This window comes from Macaca thibetana, chromosome 1, assembly GCF_024542745.1.
Source record: "Macaca thibetana thibetana isolate TM-01 chromosome 1, ASM2454274v1, whole genome shotgun sequence".
NCBI lineage: Eukaryota > Metazoa > Chordata > Mammalia > Primates > Cercopithecidae > Macaca > Macaca thibetana.
In genome coordinates this window covers 14,718,099-14,741,176 of record NC_065578.1, presented here as the reverse complement: position 1 = coordinate 14,741,176, position 23,078 = coordinate 14,718,099, and positions in this window count along the sequence as shown.

Sequence of the window (23,078 nt, the reverse complement as noted above, 5' to 3'; positions counted from 1 at the left end):
CTTGTAACATGAAGCAACTTTTTTTTTTTTTTTTAAATACGGAGTCTTGCTTTGTTGCCCAGGCTGCTGGAGTGCAGTGGCACGGTCCCGGCTCACTGCAACCTCCGCCTCGCAGGCTCAAGCTATTCTCCTGCCTCATCCTCCCGAGTAGCTGGATTTACAGGCACCCGCAAACACAACTGGCTAATTTTTGTATTTTTATTAGAAACAGGGTTTCACCATGTAGGCCAGACTGGTCTTGAACTCCTGACCTCAGGTGTTCTGCCCGCCTCAGCCTCCCAAAATGCTGGGATTATAGGCGTGAGCCACTGCACCCGGCCTAAGCAACTTTTTTATATAGGATCTTGCGAAACCGTTAGCAAGATACCCTTGCTGATCGCTATGGTATACAAGGAATAAAACGAAAATGAGACAGTTAGGAATCCAATATTGTTCCCCTCAGAGGGTTTACCATAATTTAATATTCAAACAGATAAAGGAATTAGACCTCTGGCCTTTCCAGGCCTAAGAGCTTTTGAAACCTGCAGTTGAACTTTCTTTTTTTTTCTTTTTTTGAGATGGACTTTCACTCGTTACCCAAGCTGGAGTGCAATGGCACTTTCAGCTCGCTGCAACCTCCGCCTCCCGGATTCAAGCGATTCTCCTGTCCCAGCCTTCCGAGTAGTTGGAATTACAAGCGCGCACCACCACACCAGGCTAGTTTTTTGTATTTGTAGTAAAGACAGGGCTTCACCATGTTGGCCAGGCTAGTCTCAAAATCCTGACCTCAGGTGATCCGCCCACCTTGGCCTCCCAAAGTGCTGGGATTACAGGCGTGAGCCACCATGCCCGGCCAGTTGAACTTTTACATAAAGGCCAATTTACAGAAATTAAAGGAAAACCCATAAAATTAATGCAACTATATTGAGAGAAAAATAAAATTGTTTATAATAAATATCCACAGAAATACCAGAGGTGTGCTACTTCAGGTGCAAGCTAGATTTTTTTTTTTTTTTTTTGAGATGCAGTCTTGCTCTGTCACCAGGCTGGAGTGAAGTGGTACCATCTCGGCTCACTGCAACCTCCACCTCCTGGGTTCAAGCAATTCTCCTGCCTCAGCCTCCCGAGTAGCTGGGACTACAGGCACGAACCATCATGCCCAGGTAATTTTTTTACTTTTAGTAGAGGCAGGGTTTCACCATGCTGTCCAGGATGGTCTCGATCTGTTGACCTCATGATCTGCCCCCCTCAGCCTTCCAAAGTGCTGGTATTACAGGCATGAGCCACCAACCCGGCTAATTTTAAATACTTGGTCTCATGGATTGTCTCCTTAAATACAAACCAACTTACAAATGACACTACTTGAATTCGAAAATATTGTCACCATAAACAATAGCACTAATATCTCAGGTCACCTATGCATAACTAAATTGTTTCTTTGTACAATTTCTAGTAGCTTTCTCAGCTACTAGAAAGGCTAAGGCAGAAGCATCACCTGAGTCCAGGAGTTCCAAGCTCTAGTGCACTATGATAGTGCCTTGAAAAGCCCCAACACTCCAGCCTCAGCTACACAGGAGAAACCCCTCTCTTAAAAAAAGAAAAAAAAAAAAAGTAAAATTGACTCTTTACATCTGGCCATTTCTGTGTCACAATTATCACATGAGGAAAGTCAGGCTAGCACCCTACGACCTAAACTCATGAACTATTCAGTAGTGTGAATGTGGCTGCAGTTAGTCAAGTGTTGAACTGATATGCATTTTTCTATAAAGCATGAATTTGAATACAAGCACCCATGTTTGAAGCATATTTTAAAATCTGATGTAAATTACTCATTTAAAATCTGATAGACTCTGAATTACCTAAAACTTCTTGGGAAAGACCAGTGTCACCATAAAGAACACAGTCACCATGAAGAACAGTGTCACCTCAATTGTATTAAAAGGTGCAACTGACAAGAGGATTCAGGAAAGTGTCTTGCAATTAGAGAAATAAAGGGCATATCTCACCATGAATGCAGGCTTCTGTTAAAATCATGATTAAAAAAAAAAAAAAAAAAAGCCAGGTGAGGTGGCTCACACCTGTAATCCCAGCATTTTGGGAGGCTGAGATGGACGGATCACCTGAGGTCAGGAGTTCCAGACCAGCCTAGCCAACATGGTAAAACCCCATCTCTAATAAAAATAAAATAAAATAAAAAATTAAAATAAAAAATTAGCCGGGCGTGGTGGCACGTGCCTGTACTCCCAGCTACTTGGGAGGCTGAGGCAGGAGAATCGCTTGACCCCGGGAGGCAGAGGTTGCAGTGAGCCGAGATCAAGCCATCTCACTCCAGCCTGAGCAACAAGAGCGAAACTGAAAAAGTTTTTTTTTGAGACAGAGTCTCGCTCTGTCACCCAAGCTGGAACACAGTGGCACAATCTCAGTTCACTGCAAGCTCCGCCTCCTGGGTTCACGCCATTCTCCTGCCTCAGCCTCCCAAGTAGCTGGGACTATAGGCACCCACCACCACGCCTGGCTAAATTTTTATTTTATTTTTAGTAGAGATGGGGTTTCACCATGTTAGCCAGGATGGTTTCGATCTCCTGACCTTGTGATCCGCCCGCCTCGGCCTCCCAAAGTGCTGGGATTACAGGCATGAGCCACCATGCCCAGCCTAAAAAAGCATTTTTAAAAAAACACATTATCAGACTGGGCACAGTGGCTCATGCCTGTAATCCCAGCACTTTGGGAGGCCGAGGCGGGTGGATCACCTAAGACCAGGGAATCAAGACCAGCCTGGTCAACATGGTGAAACCCGGCCTCTACTAAAAATACAAAAATTAGTGTGGCGTGGTGGTACTCGCCTGTAATCCCAGTTACTCAGGAGGCCAAGGCAGGACAATCGCTTGAACCTGGAAGGCAGAGGTTACAGTGAGCCAAGATCATGCTACTGCACTCCAGCCTGGGAGATAGAGTGAGACTCAGTCTCAAAAAAAAAAAAAAAACAATTTCCTCATTATAGCCAGGTACTGTAGTCAAATCAAGATACAGTGATTGCATGTCAAGTATGAAGTTTCTTGCTTTTTTGTTTTGTTTTGGTTGACTTTTTCTATTGCAAAAGCTCTTAATGGGGCCGGGCGCGGTGGCTCAAGCCTGTAATGCCAGCACTTTGGGAGGCCAAGACGGGCAGATCATAAGGTCAGGAGATCGAGACCATCCTGGCTAACACTGTAAAACCCCGTCTCTACTAAAAAATACAAAAAACCAGCCAGGCAAGGTGGCGGGCGCCTGTAGTCCCAGCTACTCGGGAGGCTGAGGCAGGAGAATGGCGTAAACCCGGGAGGCAGAGCTTGCAGTGAGCTGAGATCCAGCCACTGCACTCCAGCCTGGGCGACAGAGCCAGACAGCGTCTCAAAAAAAAAAAAAAAGCTCTTAATAATAAAACTGGTAAGTACATGCCCTTTGCTTAGCCCCAAATCAAGTTTTTGATTTTCTCAGTGCTTTTCATTTTTGCTGACAATGCATCAAACACCAGAAAAGCTTTTCTCCATTGGTATTCCTGTTACAAAGCTTTACAGGGGCAGAACTTCGTTAAAGCATGTATCTTTGTTATGTTTTCAATAGAAAGGCAACCCACTCTGTTATTCTCCGATGATTTTCTTAATTTAACAATAATTGATGCTCATTGAAAAAGATCAAAAAGTAAGTTGTGATTTATCTATGATAAATGGATGGTGAAGCGAATTTCCTCATTTGATTATTAAAGATAATTCAGAAAGCTGACATTAAAGCAGAGCCATTTGCAAAGCGGAATTAAAATAGATTTGTTTTTAATCAGGTTTTATTTTTCACACTGTGAGGAGCTGCTGTATTTAGCATGCTAGACATGCTCAAAGAGTTCAGTCATGCGTAATGAAAGCTCAGATGGAAAAAGCGTCTGAGCCTCAAACTCAGGCTTTGAATGCTAACCCAGCCAGTAGAGTAGTAAAATAATATCTCCATTTAAACAGGAGGACACGATAGTTATCAGATTTTAACAAGAATTTGGTTACAAATCAGGTCCCAAGCTATTAAAATTAACCTGTTTCGGCCAGGCACAGTGGTTCACACCTGTAATCCCAGCACTTTGGGAGGCCGAGGTGAGGTCAGGAGTTCAAGACCAGCCTGACCAACATGGAGAAACCCTGTCTCTCCTAAAAATACAAAAATTAGCCGGGGGTGGTGGTGCATGCCTGTAACCCCAGCTACTCAGGAGGCTGAGGCAGGAAGGAGAATAGCTTGAACCTGGGAGGCGGAGGTTGCGGTAAGCCGAGATGACGCCATTGCACTCCAGGCTAGGCAACAAGAGCAAAACTCTGTCTCCAAAAAGAGAAAAAGAAAAAAAAATTCAGCTGTTTCAGGAGAAAACATGCACTTAAAATATAAGCATTTTGGGCCGGGCGCGGTGGCTCAAGCCTGTAATCCCAGCACTTTGGGAGGCTGAGACGGGCGGATCACGAGGTCAGGAGATCGAGACCATCCTGGCTAACACGGTGAAACCCTGTCTCTACTAAAAAATACAAAAAAACTAGCCAGGCGAGGTGGCGGGCGCCTGTAGTCCCAGCTACTCGGGAGGCTGAGGCAGGAGAATGGCGTGAACCCAGGAGGCGGAGCTTGCAGTGAGCCGAGATCGGGCCACTGCACTCCAGTATGGGCAAGAGTGCCAGACTCCGCCTCAAAAAAAAAAAAAAAAAATATATATATATATATATATATGAGCATTTTGGCCAGGCCCAGTGGCTCACGCCTGTAATCCCAGCACTTTGGGAGGCCGATCACAAGGTCAAGAAATCCAGACAATCCTGGCTAACACTGTGAAAACCCATCTCTACTAAAAATACAAAAAATTAGCCGGACATGGTGGTATGCACCTGTAGTCCCAGCTACTCAGGAGGCTGAGGCAGGAGAATCGCTTGAACCTGGGAGGCGGAGGTTGCAGTGAGCCTAGCTCATGCCACTGCACTCCAGCCTGGGCGACAGAGCAAGACTGTCTCAAAAAAAAAAAAAGAAGAAGGCCAGACATGGTGGCTCACGCCTGTAATCCCAGCACTTTGGGAGGCCGAGGCGGGTGGATTACGAGGTCAGGAGATCGAGACCATCCTGGCTAACACAGTGAAACCCTGTCTCTAGTAAAGAATACAAAAAAAATTAGCCGGGCATAGTGGCGAGCACCTGTAGTCCCAGCTACTCGGAAGGCTGAGGCAGGAGAATGGCGTGAACCCAGGAGGCAGAGGTTGCAGTGAGCCGAGATTGCGCCACTGCGCTCCAGCCTGGGTGACAGAGCGAGACTCCGTCTCAAAAAAAAAGAAGAAAAAAAAAAATATATATATATATATGCATTTTTTTTTTTGAGACAGTCTTACTGTGTTGCCCAGGCTGGAGTGCAGTGGCACGATCTCAGCTCACTTCACCCTCCGCCTTCCAGGTTCAAAGAGATTCTTGTGCTTCAGTCTCCTGAGTAGCTGGGACTACAGGTGTCTGCTACCACGCCTGGCTAATTTTTGTGTTTTTAGTAGAGATGGGGTTTTCCCATGTTGGCCAGGCTGATCCTGAAACACTGACCTCAAGTGATCCACCTGCCTAGGCCTTCCAAAGTGCTGGAATTACAAATGTGAGCCACTGTACCCAGCCCAAAATATAAAAAACATATATATATATAAAATATATATAAAAAGTATTTCTTCTTTGTTTCTTTTGAGACGGAGTCTTGCTCTGTCGCCCAGGCTGGAGTACAATGGTGCCATCTCAGCTCACTGCAACCTTCGCCTCCCAGATTCACCTGATGCTCCCACCTCCAACTCCCTAGTAGGTGGGACTAAGGTGCACACCACCATGCCCAGCTAATTTTTGTAGTTTTAGTAGAGACAGGATTTCACCATGTTGGCTAGGCTGGTGTGGAACTCCTGACCTCAGGAGATCCACCTGCACATTTCTTCTTAAAGGCATCATATAAAATTATATTAACTGGCCAGGCGCGATGACTCTTGTCTGTAATCCTAGCACTTTGGGAGGTCCAGGCGGGTGGATCACGAGGTCAGGAGTTCAAGACCAGCTTGGCCAAGATGGTGAAACCTGCTCTCTACTAAACATACAAAAAAAATTAGCCAGGTGTGGTAGCAGGCACTTGTAATCCCAGCTACTCGGGAGGCTGAGACAGACAATTGCTTGAAGCCAGGAGGGGGAGGTTGCAATGAGCCAAGATCATGCCACTGCATTCTAGTCTGGGCGACAGAGTGAGACTGCGTCTCAAAAAATAAGTAAATACAATAAAATAAAATTATATTAGCTAGCTATAAAATGAACAAAGCCCCAACCACATGAGAATTTGACAATACCAACAAACCCTTACTATTAGAGCCAAGTTTTTTCCCCAAAATAACAGAAAATAAAACACAACACCACCACTGTAATATTATCCAAGGGTGTTTGACATCTTGCTTTTTTTTTTTTTTTTTTTTTTTTTTTGAGATGGACTCTCGCTGTGTTCCTAGGCTGGAGTACAGTGGTGCAATCTCGGCTCATTGCAACCTCCGCCTCCTGGATTCTAGCAATTCTCCGATCTCAGCCTCCAAAGTAGCTGGGACTACCGGGGCATGCCACCATGCCCAGCTAATTTTTTTGTATTTTTAGTAGAGATGGGGTTTCAGCATATTGGTCAGGATGGTCTCGAACTCCTGACCTCTGGTGATCCACCCGCCTTGGCCTCCCAAAGTGCTGGGATTACAGGTGTGAGCCACAGCGCCCAGCCTAACATCTTGCTATTTCTGAGGCTCAAATGGAGATAGACCAGTTTATTAACAGACTTATGTTGATACAGTAAGGTCACTCTGGTGAAACTGTCAATAAATTATCAGAACTCCGCCAGACGCAGTGGCTCATGCCTGGAATCCCAGCACTTTGGGAGGCCATGGTGGGCGGATCACCTGAGGTCAGGAGTTTGAGATGAGCCTGACCAACACGGAGAAACCTCGTCTCTACTTAAAATGCAAAATTAGCTGGGCATGGTGGCGCATGCCTGTAATCCCAGCTACTTGGAAGGCTGAGGCAGGAGAATTGCCTGAACCCAGGAGGCAGGGGAGGAGGAGGTTGCAGTGAGCCGAGATCGCGCCATTGCACTCCAGCCTGGGCAACAAGAGCAAAACTCCATCTCTAAATAAATACGTAAATAAATTATCAGAACTCCAAAAAAGTGAACAGTATTAGCTAGCTAGTCCTCTAGTTCTTTTTTGTTGTTGTTTTTGAGACAGGGTCTCCCTCTACTGCCCAGGTGGAGTACAGTGGTGCAATCTTAGCTCACGGCAACCTCCACCTCCCAGGATCAGGCCATCCTCCCACTTAGTAGCAGAGTCTACAGGCACACACCACCAGGCCCAGTTAATTGTTGTTGGTATTTTTTTGTAGTGGCTTCTCCATATTGCCCAGGTTGCTCTCGAACTCCCAAACTCAAGGGATCTGCCCACCTTGGCCTCCCAAAGTGCTGGGATTATAGGTGTGAGCCACTGCACCCAGCCTAGATCCATTCTTTAAGCAAGCTAATACTTCATAACAGAGCCAGGCACGGTGGCTCACGCCTGTAACCCCAGCACTTTGGGAGGCTGAGACAGGTGGATCACCTGAGGTCAAGAGTTCGAGACTAGCCTGGCCAACATAGTGAAATCCCGTCTCTACTGAAAATACAAAAATTAGCTGGGCATCATGGCACATGCCTGTAATCCCAGCTACTCAGGAGGCTGAGGCAGGAGAATCACTTGAACCTGGGAGGAAGAGATTGCAGTGAGCCAAGATTGCACCACTGTACTTCAGCCTGGGCAACAGAGCTGACTCCGCCTAAAAAAAATACTTAGGCCGGGTGCAGTGGCTCACGCCTGTAATCCCAGCACTTTGGGAGGCCGAGGCAGGCGGATCACGAGGTCAGGAGATCAAGACCATCCTGGCTAACACGGTGAAACCCCGTCTCTACTAAAAATACAAAAAACTAGCCGGGCGTGTGGTGGGCGCCTGTAGTCCCAGCTGCTCGAGAGGCTGAGGTGGGAGAATGGCGTGAACCTGGGAGGCGGAGCTTGCAGTGAGCCGAGATCGCACCACTGCACTCCAGCCTGGGCGACAGAGCGAGACTCCGTCTCAAAAAAAAAAAAAAAAAACTTAATGAGGTACTTTACTGTTCAACCCTCTAAATAAAAAATTTATTCCATGTTAAATAAAGCTAAATAATGTATTCCATGTTATTTTTAGTTTTTCAGAAATGAATATACTGGCTGATATATTTTTAACTCAGTTCCTAAGTTTCTACAATTGTTTATTCCTGGAAAGTTGATAAAAGTAACATTTTTCCCTCTATGAGGAAATACTGGTAATATACTTAATACCAAGAATTATTAATGCAATTTACCAATATTTGTGTAATTGAGTGGAAAACAGACTGGAAAGGTATTTGGGTATTTGCAAATGTTAATCATGGTTAATGCCTATGTGGTAGAATTTGAATTTTTTAAAAAAATTTTATTCCTGGCTGGGAGCAGTGGCTCATGCCTGTAATCACAGTACTTTGGGAGGCTGAGGCCAGTGGATCACCTGAGGTCAGGAGTTTGAGACCAACCTGGCCAACATGGTGAAACCCCGTCTCTACTAAAAATACAAAAATTAGGGCCGGGCGCGGTGGCTCACACCTGTAATCCCAACACTTTGGGAAGTCGAAGTGGATGGAACACGAGGTCAAGAGTTTGAACCAGCCTGGCCAACATGGGGAAACCCCGTCTCTAATAAGAATATAAAAATTAAGGCCAGGTGCGGTGGCTCATGCCTGTAATCCCAGCTACTTGGGGGGGCTGCTGAGGCAGGAGAATTGATTGAACCCAGGAGGCAGAGGTGGCAGTGAGCCAAGACTGCACCACTGGACTCCAGCTTGGGCAACAGAACAAGACTCTGTCTCAGAAAAAAAAAAAAAAAAAAATAGCCAGGCATGGTGGCGTATTCCTCTAATCCCAGATACTTGGGAGGCTTAGGCAGGAGAATCACTTGAACCTGGGAGGCGGAGGTTGCAGTGAGCCGAGATCATGCCAATGCACTCCAGCCTGGGCGACAGAGCAAGACTCCATCTCGGAAAAAAAAAAAAAAAAGTGCCTGGCGCGGTGGCTCACATCTGTAATCCCAGCACTTTGGGAGGCCGAGACCAGCGGATCACGAGGTCAGGAGATCGAGACCATCCTGGCTAACGGTGAAACCCCATCTCTACTTAAAATACAAAATATTAGCCGGGCTTGGTGGCGAATGCCTGTAGTCCCAGCTACTCGGGAGGCTGAGGCAGGATAATCACTTGAACCAGGGAGGCAATGGCTCCAGTGAGACGAGCTCAAACTACTGCACTCCAGCCTGGGCAAAAGAGCAAGACTCTGTCAAAAAAAAAAATGTATTCCTCTATATTTTCTTTTTTTTTTTTTTTTGAGACAGAGTCTTGCTCTGTCACCCAGGCTGGAGTACAGTGGCGTGATCTCGGCTCACTGCAAGCTCCGCCTCCCAGGTTCACACCATTCTCCTGCCTCAGCCTCCCCAGTAGCTGGGACTACAGGCGCCCACCACCACACCCAGCTGATTTTTTATATTTTTAGTAGAGACGGGGTTTCACCGTGTTAGCCAGGATAGTCTCTATCTCCTAACCTCGTGATCTGCCCGCCTTGGCCTCCCAAAGTGCTGGGATTACGGGCGTGAGCCACCGCGTCCGGCCTCCTCTATATTTTCTAAATTTTTCTTTGGTTAACTGGTATTACTTTTACCGTATTTTATTATTCTTTGACATAGGGTTGCTCTATTTCCCAGGCTGGAGTGCAGTGGTGTGATCACCTCTTACTGCAGCCTCAACCTCCTGGGCTTAAGCAATCCTCCAGCCTTAGCCTCCTGAGTAGCCGGGACCACAGGCCCATGCCACCACACCTGGCTTTTTTTTTTTTTTTTTTTTTTTTTTGAGACCATGTCTCACTCTGTCACCCAGACTGGAGTGCAGTGGCGCAATCTTGGCTCACTGCAATCTCCGCCTCCTGGGGTCAAGGGATTCTCCTGCCTCAGCCTCCTGAGTAGCTGGGACTACAGGGGCACGCCACCACACCCGGCTAATTTTTGTATTTTTAGTAGAGATGGGGTTTCGTCATGTTGGCCAGGATGGTCTTGATTTCCTGACCTCATGATCCACCTGTCTCAGCCTCCCAAAGTGCCAGGATTACAGGCGTGAGCCAGTGGGCACGGCACCCTAAGTTTTTTTCCTTTTTAAAAGAGACAGTGTCTGACCATATTGCCCAGGGTGGTCTGAAACTCCTGGTCTCAAGTGATCCTCCAGCCTCAGCCTCCCAAAGTGCTGGGATTATAGAAATGAGCCACCAAGCCCTGTCAGGTATTGCTTTTATAATCTGAAACAAAAACGTTATAATAAAATGACTTGGGCCACCCTGGTGGCCCACGCCTGTAATCCCATCACTTTGGGAGGCCGAGGCAGGTGGATCACCTGAGGTAGGGAGTTTGAGACCCGCCTGACCAATATGGAGAAACTCCGTCTCTACTAAAACTATAAAATTAGCCAGGCCCAGTGGTGCATGCTTATAATCCCAGCTACTTAGTAGGCTGAGGCAGAAGAATCGCTTGAACCTCAGAGGCGGAGGTTGCAGTGAGCCGAAATCACCCCATTGTACTCTAGCCTACGCAAGAAAAGCAAAATTGCATCTCAAAAAAATAAAAAATAAAATAAATGACTTTTGGAAGTTAGCATCTGGGTCACTTTAGTTGAGGGTTCCCCTGAAATGTTGATAGTTGACTGCATTAAATTAACATATTTATTATATTAACAAATCCCACATGAACAAAATGTTATTACTCTCTCTGTTAATTCAGAGATTTTATTTAACTTTTTTTTAGAGGTTGTCGTTCTGTCACTCCCGCTAGAGTGCAGGGGTAGGATCATTGCTCACTGCAACGTCAAACTCCTGGGCTCAAGGGATCCTCCCGCTCCAACCACCGGACTACAGGCAAATGCCATGGTGTCAGGCCCTCATTCAACCTTTTAAGACCCTACTGGTAATCATTATCAAAAAGCTTAACTGTTTCACCATAAGTGATCATCACATTAGCCAAAACACCCAGGTCTAGGAGATTGTAACTTCTACAACAGCAAGACACAAGCAGAATGTAAATAACGCAAATCAAGACTTCTGTTTTCTTTTTTTGACGGAGTCTCCCCGTCGCCCTGTCTGGAGTGTAGCTTCACAATCTCGGCTCCCTGCAACCTCCCCGCAACCTCCCCGTCCTGGGTTCAACCCATTCTCGTGCCTCAGCCTCCCCAGTAGCTGGGATTACAGGCGCCGGCCACCATGCCCGGCTAATTTTTGTATTTTTAGCAGAGACGGGATTTCACCTTGTTGGCCAGGCTGGTCTCAAACTCCTGACCTCAAGTGATCCCCTGCCTCAGCCTCCCAAAGTGCTGGGATTACAGGCGTGAACCACCACAACCGGCCAAAATTTCTGATTAATTCAGAGAAGGCTATCAAACTGCATTTGATGAAATCTCAAAAACAATACCAAATAAATCGTGTTTAGTAGCTTATTACATATGGATGGAAATTTTCAGCAGATTTGTTTGAGGCTCCCCTGCTGCTCCTCTCAGACACCTGGCTGTAGTTTGAAGTAAATAATTCAAACAGGCCCAAACCGGTGGGTCACGCCTGTAACCCCAACATTTTGGGAGGCTGATGTGGGAGGATCACTTGAGCCCAGGAGTTCCAGACCAACTTGGACAACAAGGCAAGACCCCTGTCTCTACAAAAAATTTAAAAATTAGCCAGGTGTAGTGGTGCGCCTGCAGGTGGGTGAATCCCTTGAGCCCAGGAGGTCAAGGCTGCAGTGAGTTCTGTTCGTGCCACTGTACTCCAGCCTAGGCGACACAGAGACTCTGTCTCTAAATAAATAAATAAAATAAATCCATCTCCAGGATCCTATTAGCACAAAAGAACTTTGATATGATGCCTATTTCAAATTATAAAACATACACACCACAAATTTTCTTCCTCTTATTTAGTAGTCAGTAGTATAATTACCGTAGGAACGCCGATTTTAAAGACTTTATTAAGCATAAATTATGTTAAGATAGAATCTATAACAGAAATTCTACGAATTCAAGAGACACTTAAGCTGGTCATTTCCAAGCCTCAAATTACAGCCTTGTCAGAATTCTATTGCTTGCTGGTACTTCAACACTCTCTAGACACGTTTCATATACTGAGTTCATAGGACTCTGGCACCAACTCACAGTTCCCACCCGGCAATGAGCTCGCCCTTTGTTAGGGGCTACGGGGCGGCTCCGCCCACCGCACTGCCTCGGCCCGACCCCGGGCTGGCGCAGTCAGTGGTGCACGCGCATCCGCCCCGAGTCAGCACCTCACGAGAGCCGTAGGGTCGCCGCGCGGCTCGCCCCCCGATTGTGGCGTCCACGCTGGCCTCTAAGAGCCCCCGATGTGCTTTCTTCTCGAACAAGCTCTCTTTTTTAAAGCCTTGCACCTACAGGGACTTGGGGGTGCGTCACAAGACAATACATCTAGGGAAGTGGCTATGCCAGCAGGGACGCGAGGGTCCTTGACCGGGCAGCCTGGCAAGGAGAGCGCGCAGGCGCGAGGCAGAGGCAAGCCGCCCGGGTTCCCCGAACTTTGCACACAGGGGAAGTTGATTACACAAGAGGGTTTTTTTCGTTTTGGTTTGGCTTTTTGTATTTTGAAGAACCCAAAACCCCAGCAATAATTTCCACCACACTCCTAAAGGACAAGAGGGAGGGGAGGCACTGAACGAAGAGCAAGTGCGGTCACTATGGTTACCACCGCCCAGCTCAATTCGGCAGAGGGAGAAGCAGCTGCGGCCTAGGCCCTCTACACCCACGCACCTAGCCTGAGCCCAGGGCCCGCCCCGCCGGCCTGAGCGGAGGACTGTGGCGGGCACTAGGAGCCCCACCCCGTTCCAATGAAAATGACACCTTTTAAGACCATTTTAATTATTTTTTTTAAAAAAGGCCGGGCATGGCGGCTCACACCTGTAATCTCAACACTTTGGAAGCCCAGGCGGAAGGATCTCTTGACGTCAGGAGTTCCAAAGCAGCGTGGGGAACACAGCCAGAACCCAACTCCCAGCGGGGGGCCAGATGGGAGGAAAGCCGGGCGGGGTGGCTCAAGCCTGTAATCCCAGCACTTTGGGAGGCCAAGGTGGGCAGATCAACTGAGGTCAGGAGGTCGAGACAAGCCTGACCAACATGGTGAAACCCCGTCTCTACTAAACATACAAAAATTACCCGAGCGTATTGGCCGCCGCCCAGCAACATGGGAGGCTGAGGCAAGAGAATGGCTTGAACCCGAGAGGCGGAGGTTGCAGCGAGCGGAGACTGCACCACTGCACTCCAGCCTGGGTAACAAGAGTGAGACTCCGTGTCAAAAAAAGAAAAAAAAAAAGACACCTTTCTTTGGGTTTAGTGAGCAAACATTCCACGCAGTGCCTAACGTAAGCCGGTCGGGGCACCACCCAGGCCTTGGGTCAGGACTGTTTTCCCGTTTCGAGAAGACTCCACCACACTCCACACGGCTCCACTCAAGAGCCGTTCCAAACATGGCGCAGGCAGGGGTGGAAGGCAGCCTCATTCCCGGGGCGCAAAGGGGAGACTAATCTCCCGGAAACTCAGAGTACAGAATCCATAACCCCACAAGAAGCTAGTTGCCGCGAATGGGCCTTGAGGAAAAAGTGGGTCGGGCACAAGCGAGCTGTTCAGACGCACTTCACATCAAAGACTCGGTGACAACACAGGGAGATGAAAACGACCACGGGCGCAGGCGCGCGGAACCACGACTAGCGCGCTTTGGGACGACCCCTCCCGCTTCCCTCAAAGGCCAAGGAAGTGGCTCCGACGCGCTTGCGCGGGGACGGAATGTTGGGGGGAGGGGGAACCCTTTCCCTTCTTTGTGAGAGAGAACCGCCCCCGCACGGCGAGCGCGCGCGCGCTCACGCACCACTCTCACACTCCGGCGCGCCCCGGGCTTTCCGCCCGGCGTCTCGCGCATGCGCGAAGAGGAAAGCGGTAGCGAAGTCGGAGGCTTTTTGCCGAGTTTCTGTGAGAAGTTTCTGGAAAGACGGAGCCAAAGGGACGCTGCGGGGTGGGGAGCGCAAGGAAGCAAGCGTTTGAAAAAAAGCGAAAAACCCCAAGCACACCGCCACACCTCCAACCTTCGAGCCACGGCCCAAACAGAGCCCAAGTCCACTGAGACCCTCGTGCCTGGGAAAAAGCATAGGGACCGTGGCAGCCGCTCCTCCCTCTGCCACTGCTTAGTCCCCGAGATTCCTCAGCATGGGGAGAGGGCAGGGGGTAGCCATGAGAAGCGTAGAGCGCCCACTGGACGTTTGCGAGGTGGAAAGAAAGCCGAAACCCACCCTTTGGAGCCGCCTCCGCGCACGGGCCCCCTCGAGTGGGCTCAGTACGTTAGGACTCAGCGTGGCCGCCGAAGCATTGGGTTGGGGGCGTCTTTCACTAATTTTTTCTAGGTTTTCCCTCCTCTCGGGCTCCGTGGTCTCTTCCCCGCCCTTCTTCACTTTGGTGGCCTGACGCTAACGCTGCGAGTGTGGGGAAACCGTAGTAACCCCGAGTCTGAGGGGCGACCTGGGCGGCGGTGTTCCGTCGCTTCCAGCCGTTTCCCCTTTAAGGAAAGCCCCCGAGAAGGGCCCGTGTGGCCGAGTAAAGGTAGCGTGCGCCCGCACAAAGGCGCCGCGTTGTTGGCGGCCCCGGACGCGGTCGCAGGGGACGCCGGGCGCCCTGGGCGGGGCGGCGTGGGAAGACTGGGGCGCCTGGGCGGGTAGAACGACGTTGGCGCTCGCGGGGCCAGGCCGGGGGAGGAAGCCACGGCATCTAGCAGGTGCCTCTCCGCGGCCGAGCGACTGCCATTTTGTGGTGCGGTCGCCGCCATTTCGCGCGGCCGAGGGGCGGGGTATGGGCGGAACGGCGGGCGCGCCCGGGCCTTCCCCCGGGGCGGCGGGCGAACGCGGCCCCTTTGTTCTTTCCTTCTTGGCTTGAGGCCCCAGTCTCGACCGCTGACTGCCTCGAAACCGGGCTGCGTTCGAGTGGCCATGCGGCGTGTGAACCTTGAAGCGCGGCCGGGGCGTCCGCAAGGCGGACTCTTCCGCCCTGCAAGCCTTTCCAAAGTGAATTTCTCACCCCACCCTTGCAGGGTGGAGGGAACACGTTTTAAAGAGGGGATGGCTAGAACTCAGCCGTGGGAAGTGGCTGTCTAAAGCCTTGTGCTGGTGCCAGTAGCACACCCTTGCGCGTGCTGGGCTTTGAGCGATCATGGCGTTCTGCAAATAGCTCAACTGCAGAGCGTGCCCCTTAGAGCTTCCTGTGCTGCCCGGAGGCCTCACAAAGGTGCTAAAACCCGGTGTCCCCAGAGGTTGGCTTCTTTGGGGGAAAAAAAAAAAAAAAAAAAAAAAAAGGGTGGGATGTCTTTTGACGTGCTGGAAGACCGAGTAGAATGAGACGTTGCTTTTCATTGGCTGGCCATGAAGCACGCACTGCGCAACTGTTTTCCAGATACGGGTTTATAGCCCATTATTTATATCTGAGCCATAAACTTGAACAATAGATTGGAATATCTTATTTCTGCCTGTTGAGAACATCTCCCATTTAACTTCTTTTTGAAGTCTCAGATGCGTATGTAAATAATACATTGACCCAATAGAATCTATTGTGTGCTTTCAAGCGCCATTTCAAATCCTGAAAGAGCTATTGTTTTTCTGATTTCAAAATAAGTATTTAAATGTGAGTCTTGGTGTTTTATTGCTAACGTTGTGGTTCGAAATCAACAAAGCCAGGAAATTCAAGAGAACTGCTGCTAAATTTGTCTTCCCCGTTTGCTTTCTTGCAAGGTGGGGTGGGTGTGTGTGTGTGTGTGTGTGTGTGTGTGTGTGTGTGTGTGTGTTTTAAGTTTGTTTTTCTTCACCACAGCGTGAGTTCATAAAAGAGCCAGCCCTTTTTGGCTCAAATCTATTGGCATCTCAGCTGCCATAGTTTTTTTATTTTATTACTATGTGTAATTATAGGAAGTTATTTGTTTCAGCAGTAGGAGGTAAAGCTTATAATGATGGCATGAAAATGTAAAAAACATCTGTTGTTGACGGAATCGATCAGGATTTGGTGGCTTCCAGATGAAATAAGTATCTGAGAAGAGGCTTTTGGATTCCAAATAATTTAGTTTCATGATGACCAAAAGCACTGCATAGAGCTTTAAATTTTTATACTATGTCTGTTGACATCAACTGTCTTTTTCTTTTCTTTTCTTTTCTTTTTTTTTTTTTGAGACAAGGTCTCACTCTGTCTTGTGGAATGGCGAAATCACAGCTCACTGCAGCCTCGACCTCCCTGGGCTCAGGTTATCCTCCTACCTCAGCCTCCTGAATAGCTGAGACAATAGGTGCGAACCACCATGCTGGGTTTTTTTGTTTTTTGTTTTTTTGAGAAGGAGTCTCTGCCCCTAGGCTGGAGTGCAGTGGCACGATCTAGGCTCACTGTAACTTCCGCCTCCCCGTTTCAAGCAATTCTCCTGCCTCAGCCTCCGGAGTACCTGGGATTACAGGCACGCCTCACCACGCCAGGCGAATTTTTGTATTTTCAGTAGAGAGGGGGTTTCACCATGTTGGCCAGGATGGTCTCGGTCTCCTGACCTAGTGATCCGTCCGCCTTGACCTCCCAAAGTGCTGGGATTACAGACATAAGCCACCGCGCCCGGCTAATTTTTTAACTTTTTGTAGAGACGGGGTGTCACCATGTTGCCCCGGCTGGTCTTGAGCGTCTAGGCTCAAGAGATCCTCAAGAGATCCTCTCAAAGTGTTGAGATTACAGGCGTGAGGCACCGCGCCTGGCCTGTCCTTCCTTTTGGCGGTGAGAGCTTACAGAATTTTTTGTTGTTGTTAATGCTATAGTCATTTTTTTTCTTTTTTGTCTGCACAACGAAAATGAAATAGTATAAAGCTATTAGTTTTATTGGAAATTTGGAATCTGTTACAGTAGCCTGATAAGCAAATTATTATAGCTCTAATTAGCTGGGCAGTTTAGAATCGAAGAATGATTGCCCAGCACTTGAACAGACTAGAAGGATCTGTTTAAGCAGTCCTAATTCCTGGGGTTCATTTTTTTTTTTTTTTTTTTAATAAAACACATACTTTAGGCCGGGCACAGTGGCTCGGCGTGGTGGCGGGCGCCTGTGGTACCAGCTACTCAGGCTGAGGCAGGAGAATGGCGTGAACCCGGGAGGCGGAGCTTGCAGTGAGCCGAGATCGTGCCACTGCTCTCCAGCCTGGGCTACAGAGCGAGACTTTCTCAAAAAACAAACAAACAAACAAAACACATACTTTATACCTTTAACCATTACATTTAACACAGAAAACACAACATTTTGTTGTACAAAAAAATGGTGTTGTTTTGTATTTTCTTAAACAATGAGTGGTGTTTGCAATGTTGACATCTCCCTTATGACCAATGGTGTACATTTGCAAAACAGTTGAACAGAAATCCAGGGCTAACCTCCTCCCCCATTCTCATATCGACCTCAAGACTAGCTTCCTAAACCGAAAAACCCCAAACACTGTTGGAACTAGTGAACTTTAAGTATACAGAGAACCATGTTCAAATAAACAGATTTTCAGTCACGGCAATCTCATGATCTGCCCCAGAGGTGAAAAGGCCTTTGTTTATGTAGTCCTGGATCTCATTTGTGTTTGTCAAGCTAGATCCGGACTAGTGAATTCCAGAATTGCCAGTTCATTGTTCGTGTAGTTTTTCTTTCTTACTCTAAAACTGAGGTGTCTGAATTAATTTGTACCACATTTGTGTTCCCTAAAAGATGGTAGATGTGCCGGGCGCGGTGGCTCACGCCTGTAATCCCAGCACTTTGGGAGGCCGAGGCGGGCGGATCACAAGGTCAGGAGATCGAGACCACGGTGAAACCCCGTCTCTACTAAAAATACAAAAAATTAGCCGGGCGCGGTAGCGGGCGCCTGTAGTCCCAGCTACTCAGGAGGCTGAGGCAGGAGAATGGCATGAACCCGGGAGGTGGAGCTTGCAGTGAGCCGAGATCGCGCCACTGCACTCCAGCCTGGGCGACAGAGCAAGACTCCGTCTCAAAAAAAAAAAAAAAAAAGATGGTAGATGTTAACCAAAACTTTGATTACACCCAGATTTTTAAGACAGTCAATGCAGAATAGAAATGGTGTGGGCTGGGCCGGGCATGGTGGCTCAACGCCTGTAATCCCAGCACTTTGGGAGGCCAAGGCAGGCGGATCACAAGGTCAGGAGATAGAGACCATTCTGGCTAACACGGTGAAACTCCGTCTCTACTAAAAATACAAAAAAAGATTAGCCGGGTGTGGTGGCGGGCACCTGTAGTCCCAGCTACTTGGGAGGCTGAGGCAGGAGAATGGCGTGAACCTGGGAGCCGGAGCTTGCAGTGAGCCAAGATCACGCCACTGCACTCCAGCCTGGGTGACACAGCAAGACTCTGTCTCAAAAAAAAAAAAAAAAGGTAAATGGTGTGGGCTAGGCCTGTTTTGCCCATACCTTTGGATTTGTTCTTTTCTTCTTCTTTTTTTTTAATCCATTGTTCAAGGAAAGAACAGCTTCTTATGACAAAATCTGGAATAGGAGAGAATTTAAAACAGCAATAACTTGTTCCTGGTAAAGATAAATTAAGCTCTTTAGAGACTTTAGTAATACGGGAAGTCCTTCAAAATATTTTTGGCAGCAGTTAGCACTCCCACATAGTGTAATAATTTTTTCTCCTTTGAGGCAAAACATTCAGAAATTTGGTTATAAAATGCTTCCCTGTACTTCAGAAGTATTGGAGTTCAAAGAACAAATCCTTGCAGCAACAGTATGTTTCTTAGAAAAAGAGAAACATGGCCAGGCACGGTGGCTCACAACTGTAATCCCAGCGCTTTGGGAGGCCGAGACAGGCGGATCACAAAGTCAGGAGATCCAGACCCATGTGACCAACATGGTGAAACCCTGTCTCTACTAAAAAACATAAAAATTAGTCAAGTGTGCTGGCACGCACCTATAGTCCCAGCTACTCAGGAGGCTGAGGCAGGAGAATCGCTTGAACCGGGGAGGACAGAGGTTGCAATGAACCAAGATCATGCCACTGCACTCCAGCCCGGGCGACAAAGTGAGACTCCATCTCAAAAAAAAAGAAGAAAAATAGAAACACATCTATAAAAGTAAACGATGCTCCGGGGACACCTAACGTTTGTTTGTCCTGCCAGAGTACAAAATGGTCATCCCCAAAGCAAAATTCTGTCCTGACAAGTGTGCAGATTATACGAACCTGTAGATTTATCATGTTGGCATCATGGTATAAGTGGCCTAGTTAGACAATATATCAAAAAGACTCTGAAAAGTCAGGATTTTAATTTACTTGTTTAACAATTTTTGAGCATCAATGTGCCAGAGCCTATCCCAGGTGTTTAGGTACATCACTGAATAAAAACAAAGCCAAGATCCCTGTTCTCATGGAGCTTACCCTGGTGGAGGAGAAGGGAGACAGACAATAAGGAAATTAAATAATAGAAGTGGCAAGTGTTACAGTGAAAATAACAGTGAAGAATAATAGAGATGAAGCAAGTCTTGCAATTTTAAATGAGGTGGTTAGGATGGGCCTCAAGAAGGAGATGGTTTTACTTTTATTTGTACTTTTGTAGAGAAGGGGGTCTCGCTGTCACCCCAACTGAAATGCAGTGGTGTAATCCTAGTTCACTGCAGCCTCTAACTCTTTGGCTCAAGTGATCTTCCCGCTTCAGCTCCCCAGAGTGCTAGTATTACAGGGGTGTGACATGGTGCCCCAACAAAGAGGTAATTTATGAATGAAGATTTGCAGGAGCTAAGGGAGCAAATTGTGGATATCTAGAGAAGAGACTGCAGAGGGAATTGTAAATGAAAAGACCTTCAGGGAGGAGCAAGCATGACTGGCACATATGAAATAGAGGAAGGAAATCAGTAAGGTTGAAATAGAATGGTCATAGCTGGGCGTGGTGGCTCATGGCTCATGCCTGTGATCCCAGCACTTTGGGAGGCAGAGGTGAGAAGACTGCTTGAGGCCAAGAGTTCCAGGTCAACCTGTGCAACATAGGGAGACTAGTCTCTTCAAAATGTTACAATTACCTGGGCGTGGTGTTGTGGGCCTTTAGTCCCAGCTACTTGGGATGCTGAGGCAGGAGGATTGCTTGTGCCTGGGAGTTTGAGGTTACAGTGAGCTATGATTGCATCAGTGCACTCCAACCTGAGCAGCATGGTGAAACCCTGTCTCTACAAAAAATTTATAAAAGTTACCCAGGTGTGGTGGCGTGTACCTGTGGTCCCAGCTACTTGGGTGGGAGAATTGCTTGAGCCTGGAAAGTGATTTGAGGCTGCAGTGAGCCTTGATTGAGCCACTGCACTCCAGCCTGGGTGACAGTAAGACCCTGTCTCAAAAAAAATAGAATGGTCAAGACGGGGCTATAGGATGAAAGTCAAAGAGTCAGAGGAGTGTGTGGGGCAGATCTATAGAACCTGGTAAACTGTAATAGGTTTTTATGGTTTTTAATGATATGACAGGTTTTAGAAGGATTACCCAAAATATTGAAAATAAGAGGCCCTGGGCTGGGTGCAGTGGCTCACGCCTGTAATCCCAACACTTTGGGAGGCCAAGGCAGGCAGATCACGAGGTCAGGAGATCAAGACCATCCTGGCTAACACGGTGAAGCCCCATCTCTACTAAAAGTACAAAAATAAAATTACCCGGGCGTGGTGGAGGGGGCCTGTAGTCCCAGCTACTCCGGAGGCTGAGTGGGGAGAATGGATGAACCCTGGAGGCGGAGCTTGCAGTGAGCTGAGATTGCGCCACTGCACTCCAGCCTGGGCAACAGAGCAAGAGTCCGTCTCAAAAAAAAAAAAAAAGGAAAGGCTGGGCGCGGTGGCTCAAGCCTGTAATCCCAGCACTTTGGGAGGCCGAGACGGGTGGATCACAAGGTCAGGAGATCAAGACCATCCTGGCTAACACGGTGAAACCCCGTCTCTACTAAAAAATACAAAAAAAAAAACTAGCCGGGCGAGGTGGCGGGCACTTGTGGTCCTGGCTACTCGGAAGGCTGAGGCAGGAGAATGGCATAAACCCGGGAGGCAGAGCTTGCAGTGAGCTGAGATCCGACCACTGCACTCCAGCCTGGGTGACAGAGCGAGACTCTGTCTCAAAAAAAAAAAAAAAAAAAAAAGAGAGGCCCAGGGTAGAAGCAGGAGCCGAATGAATTGGCCATATCAATAATCCAAGTGAAGGTGGCTTTAATGACCAAAATGTATCCTGGAGAGAGAGAGAGAGATTGTTTGTTTTCTTCAAATGGAGTCTTGCTCTGTCACCCAAGGTGGAATGCAGTGGTGTGATCTCAGCTCACTGCAGCCTCTGCCTCCCGGGTTCCAGCAATTCTCCTGCCTCAGCCTCCTGGGGAACTGGGATTACAGGCACATGCCACCACACTGGGCTAATTTTTGTGTTTTGTTTTGTTTTGTTTGAGACAGAGTCTCACTCTGTTGCCCAGGCTGGAGTGCAGTGTCATGATCTCCGCTCACTGCAACCTCTGCCTCCCAGATTCAAGCTATTCTGCCCCAGACTCCCGAGTAGCTGGGACTACAGGTACCCGCCACCACGCCCAGCTAATTTTTGTATTTTTAGTAGAGATGGGGTTTCACCATATTAGCCAGGCTGGTCTCGAACTCCTGACCTCAGGTGATCTGCCCACCTCAGCCTCCCAAAGTGCAGGGATTACAGGCGAGAGCCACTGCGCCTGGCCTTTTTTTTTTTTTTTGAAACAGGGTCTGTGTCACTGAGACTGTGAGACTGGAGTGCAGTAGTGCAATCTCGGCTCACTGCAACCTCCGCCTCCCAGGCTCAAGCGATTCTCCTGCTTCAGCCTCCTCAGTAGCTGGGACAGCAGGCATGCGCTACTACTGCCTGGCTAATTGTTTTTGAGATGGAGTCTCCCTCTGTCACTGAGCCTGGAGTGCAGTAGTGCGATCTTGGCTCACTGCAACCTCCGCCTCCCAGGTTCAAGCGATTCTCCTGTCTCAGCCTCGGAGTAGCTGTGATTACACAGCTGTGCCACCACACCCAGCTAATTTTTGTATTTTTTAGTAGAGACGGGGTTTCACCATGTTGGTCAAGCAGGTCTTGAATTCCTGACCTCCCAAAGTGCTGGGATTACAGGTGTGAGCCACAAGGCCCTGGATATATTTTAACAGTAAATCCAAGCAGACTTTCTGGTAGATTGAACCTGGGATTGATAAAAAGAAGAGTCAAGGATGAGCCAAAACATTTTTTGACCTGGGCAACTAAAAGAGTTTGTAATGAAGGAGGACTGGATAGAACAGTTCTGCAGGAGAAGATCAGAAGTTCAGTTTGGGCATGATCAATTTGAGGTGTTTATTAGATATCAAATGGAGATGCTGGTGGGCTATTGGATATGTGGGTCTTGATTTAGGAGGAAGCTCTGGAGATGTATATTTTTATATATGCCCTTTTTGTATATTATGTATATTTGTATGTGAGAGAGTTATCCTATAGGTAGCATTTAAAAGCCTCAAACTGGATGAGATCACCAATGTAAATATAGAAGGAAATAGGATCAAGGAAGCCCTGCGGCACTCCACTGTTAAAAGGTCTGAGAATAAGGTTTGCAAAGCAGGATGAGAAGGAACAACCAGTTAGGTTGGAGGATAACCAGGAAAGGGTGGTGTCCAGGAAGTCAAGAAAATGGAGTAGGTGGCCTAGCAGGGTGGCTCACACCTGTAGTCCCAGCACTGTGGGAGGCCGAGGCAGGCAGATCACTTGAGGTCAGGAGTTCAAGACCAGCTGGCCAACATGGTGAAACCCTAACTCTACTAAAAAAATACAAAAATTGGCCGGGCGTGATGGCTCATGCCTGTAATCCCAGCATTTTTGGAGGCCGAGGCGGGCGGATCGCCTGAGGTTGGGAATTTGAGAACAGCCTGAACAACATGGAGA